This window comes from Rhagoletis pomonella, unplaced genomic scaffold (assembly GCF_013731165.1).
Source record: "Rhagoletis pomonella isolate Grant_MI unplaced genomic scaffold, Rhpom_1.0 Rhpom_scaffold_00004, whole genome shotgun sequence".
In the NCBI taxonomy this organism is placed as follows: Eukaryota; Metazoa; Arthropoda; class Insecta; order Diptera; family Tephritidae; genus Rhagoletis; species Rhagoletis pomonella.
Window position 1 is genome coordinate 79,320,546 of NW_023458558.1, and position 4,952 is coordinate 79,325,497.

The window sequence follows — 4,952 nt, forward strand, 5'->3', positions numbered from 1 at the left end:
CAAGCACAATACTTGTACAGTTAGCCATTCATTTGACGTCATTAGGGATTAATACTCGATACTTCCCAACACTACAGAAAAGAACGGAATCCAGAAATACACTTATTAAAAAATTGTAGTTGTTCATTTTAAACAAAACCTCTTTCAATAAAACTCGTTTTACATTCAGAAGAATCAAATCGCGTTATGTACCTACTCAACAGAACTGAGTAATTTCTTCTGCTTCTTATTCCTGGTTACACTTGCGCCTTTATTTAGACAATCTAAGCTGTCTAATTTTTCTGTTACCCGCAAGCATTTTTTGGAACTCTCCAAAAATCAAACCGTCACGTGCCCGAACTAATCCTGGGACTCGCGTGAGCCTCTAACTTGCAATCCAAATACTCATGTTTCACAATAATACGGGATTCCACGAATTCAGAAATTCTAAAATTCCGTACATGTACATATTTATATATTACCAATAGGGCTAGCAATCTTATGCACTAAAAAATCGAAAATATGCGCTATAAACAAGCAAAATATGCAATTTCGTGGAAATAGAAACATTGACAGTTTAATACAGTGGTTCAGATAAATATTTTGAAAACAAATATAGGTAATGTTTTTGTCAAGAGATGTCCCATTAAATTTAAATGGTTGTAAATCAAACAAAGCAAAAATAAGCAACAACCACATGCATTTATTGTAAAATATACTAAACTATGCCCAATAAATATGCAGGTATTTTTCGCTAAATATGCAAAACCATGTCTTTACTAAAAAAATGCAAAAATATTTTGAAGGAAATTTCATGATTCTTAAAAATATCTTAACCATTTCCATTCAAAGATGCCAAATAAAAATATAAAAAAGCGAGCGCCAGGCAACGCGGCGAAAGTTCGACGTCGCAAAGCTACAGTCATAACGGACATCCGATAAATTTAGCAATCGATTTTCAATCATGCTTAATCAAGCAATTCCTCATCGCCTAGACATAAATTAGCGGGGCTCTATCTCCTAATCACTTGGTCCGCTGCGGAAGAGGTTGTTGGCTATTACCAACCGCGCAGAACCAACCAGTGATTGGACTTCTACCACATTGTGGTAGATCTGCCACTTTTTTGAGGATCTACCACATCAACCACTCAAGGTCTGAAATCTACCACATATTCGCGTTTTTGAGTAGTTTTATTTTTGCTTGACATAATTTTCTTAATTTTAAGAGCAAAAATTGTCCAAAACTAAACACTGTATGGTAACAAAAATTATATAATACAAGATTCCGCATTCCCGGCGACGATGAAATTTCTTAAGTAAAAGTAAACAAATACGAATGGGAGGATAAATAAACTGTAAAATAGTAAATTTTCTCAGTAATCAATTTTTCGACAGAAAACGCGGTTTTATTGTTTTAAATTACAAAATATATGATTTATAAAAAGAATTAATAGCGAAAATGTTAAAAAAAAACGGCGGTTTTTGTGTAAGTATTAGCAAATTTAAGTGCATCTAAGGTTTCTGAGGCGTTGTTTACTTTTACTTGAAAATTGTAAAAATCGGCAAATCCCAATTAGTTGTTACTTGAACGGGCCACATTTGTTCGCAACTTCGTGATGTGATAAAAAGAAAAGCTGGCAGCGCTCCGTAAGGTTGCAGAAATCTCTTAAAATATGTTCGAAAAATATCTTAATATGGAAAGAACTGCTTTACACTGTCAAGGAAAAACATTGCCAAAACTTAACTCAATTTTTAACAACTTCAATCTTGTACTTTGTTATACTAAAATTAAATTTTTTAGAGTCCAAATAAAAAGTTTGCCATTTGGGTGAAACCTTGCAGAATTTTTTTAATTTTTGCACAAAGCTTAAAAAAGTTATTTTAAAAGAAGTTCGCACGAGGCGATTTTGCGTTCAACTTTTGCGTTCAACTCACGCAGCGTTGCACGAAAAAAAGTTGAATGGCTAAATGTTGGCTGGCGACCAACTTTGTTGAAAGTGATTAGTTAAAAGGCCGTTCAACCAAAAGCGGAATGCAAAGTTGAACAATGCAAATGCCTTTTTATGGCGAGTATTTTGATATTTTTTAATATTTTGATATTTTTAGCCATTCAATTTTTTTTGTGCAACCCTGCGTGAGTAGAACGCAAAAGTTGCATGAAAAATCGTCTCGTGCGAATGCCCTATTAAAAGATTTCTGCAACCTTTCTTTTTATCACATCACGAAGTAGCGAACAAATGCGACACGGTCAAAAAACAGCTAATTGGGAATTGCCGATATTGACAATTCCCAAGTAAAAGTAAACAACGCCTCAGAAACCTTAGATGCACTTAAATTTGCTAATTCTTTCACAAAAATCGCCGTTTTTTAACATTTTCGCTATTAATTCTTTTTATAAATCATATATTTTGAAATTTAACACAACAAAACCGCGTATCTGTCGAAAAATTGCATACTGAGAAAATTTACTATTTTACAGTTTATTTTTTGCTCCCATTCGGGTTTGTTTACTTTTACTTGAGAAATTTCATCGTCGCCGGGAATGCGGAATCTTGTATCATTCTTTTTACCATATCGTGTTTAGTGTTGGACAAGTTTTGCTCGTAAAATTAAGAAAATTATGTAAAAAAAATATAAAACTACTCAAAAACGCGAATATGTGGTAGATTTCAGACCTTGAGTGGTAGATGTGGTAGATGATCAAAAAAGTGGCGGTTCTACCAAAATGTGGTAGAAGTCCGATCACTGGCCAGGAATGCGGCTCGAAAATTCTATCAGAAAGTAAAGCAGCAATCAAATGGTTTTAAGACTGGGGCTAGCTGCTGCAAAGATTAAGATGGAAATCTGGTAACACATGTCCAGTGTTCACTTGAGATATGGAGGGAACGAACACTTCTCAACGAGTTTGAATGACGACACAGGTGGTGCGTTTGATGAAGGAGAATCCAAACCAATGCATAGGGACAAGGCTCACGTCCCTTTACTCGACCAAGACGAGATGAGAACAGAAATAAGTCGGCTTAAGAACAACAAGGCCTCCAAAGCCGACGGTATCACGGCTGAGCTGTTCAAAGCCGGTGTCGAAGAGTTGGTGGGACATATGTAGCAGCTTTTAAGCAGAATTTGGTCTGATGAATACATGCCGGAAGTCTTGAATCTCACTGTACTTTGTCCAACCAATCCACGCTAACCATCGCAGAATAAGCCTTCTTAATTTTGAGTACAAGGTCCTGTCGACGATACTGTGTGAAAGACTGAAACCGTTCACGAACCAACTGACTGAACTCTATAAGTGTGGCTTCAGATCCGGCAAGTCCACCATTGATCAGATTTTCACAGCACGTCAAATGGAGAAGACTCTAGAACAGCAATTCGACACACATCATCTTTTTTCAACTTTAAAGCCGCTTTTGATAGCACGAAGAGAAGCAAAAATAATACGGCTATGTAGAGTGACGTCGAGCACAACCTTCAGCTCCGTCGAAATTGGGAAGGACCTCTACGCGCCGTTTGAGACCAAACGAGGTTTTATACAAGGCGACTCTCGTGCGACTTTTGTTTCAATATGATGCTGGATAGCGTAATAACAGCCGCCAATCTGAATCGCTGCGGAAGGTAAAGAGGTTGGTCTAACGGCAAAGGCAATACAAAGTACCTCCTGGCAACATATAAAAAGTCCACGCGTTTCGGGACACACGTCACTGTTGGCAGCTATAACTTTGAATTAGTGAAGGACTTTGTCTGCCTAGGATCCAGCATAAACACCACAAATAACGTCAGCCTGGAGATAAGCGAAGAATAACTCTTGTTAAAAGGTACCGGTGGGCAATTGAAAAGCAGAGCTCCGTTCTTCTATAAGGCACAGAAACGTGGCCGATGTCGAACTAAGATGCTTGGGTGCTTTCGAGATAACTATCCTACGCAAGATCTACGTCCCTGTTCGCGTGGACGACGTGTTTAGCAGAAGATGGAATGACGAATGAGCTTTTTACCTACGTGGACATAGTAAATCGCATAAAAATACAGCGATTGCGCTGGCTTGGACATGTTGTACCCATGGATAACGACGCTCCGGTGAAAAGATCCATCGACTTCGCACCCGTGGGTGGACAACGAAAACAAGGGCGCCCACGAACAAAACGGAAGGACCAAGTACAGAAGGTACTGTCTGCACCAGCAACTGGCGCTTTCGCACAGGAGAGAGGCAATTTATGAAGGTTGTTGGTCTCGGCCCAGACCGACAAACGGTCGTAGAGCCAAATAAAAAGAAGAATAAAAAACATGCATTTGAATGAGAGTTTTAGCCCTAATTATCAATATTCATATAAATATGTGCTTATATTATGCGGAAGCACACTGCGCGTGCACTGTACTTTGAAATGACTGTGGTTACTTCTTTTTTGCCGTTGAATTGTTATACTTGCATAATACTTTTATTCTCTGCACAACTTAATAACTTTTCTGTTAATGGTTAAGTTTACCTAAATATTATCTTTTCTTAACTTATGGAGATTTCAGCTAGTTTAGATTATGACAGTCTTCCTTCGTTCTTATGTATCTTCAGTGATTGTAAGTAAATTATTAGACATGCGTAAGGGCATTGCGGGTTCAGTTTTTCTATCTTCATTTTCCACTAATTCGTGAAACTTTATTTCAGATCCGTTGACAGACACTTATAAAGTAGATGGATTTTCAGAGGAGTGTGATATTCTATCGGAAAACATCGCGAATCGGAGAAATTCAAGTGCCATGCTTTTTCATTGAGAAGCCGGTTTATCACTCATAATAATATGTAAATCTGGGTCTTCTTACCTTAGTTAAATATGATTCCGAAAAGTGCCTTTTGAGTTGTCTTCGTTCTACTGACTTATTTAATTATTTTCCTCTCTTGACGATGATGATTGTAGCTTTAGAATATAACTTGATATCGACAAGTAGATTTGATCTTAAAACTAGTTTATTTACATGTAGAT

The 4,952-nt window shown here is 37.3% G+C and overlaps 1 protein-coding gene across 2 annotated transcripts in view; it reads right to left on the reverse strand.

The window, feature by feature from the left end:
* Positions 1 to 4,952, reverse strand: part of LOC118738097 (homeotic protein antennapedia) — a gene marked incomplete in the record, with an annotated part of 245,220 nt that overhangs the window by 238,209 nt on the left and 2,059 nt on the right. For both annotated transcript variants that reach the window (XM_036469018.1, XM_036469017.1), the window contains 1 exon segment: positions 4,792 to 4,952.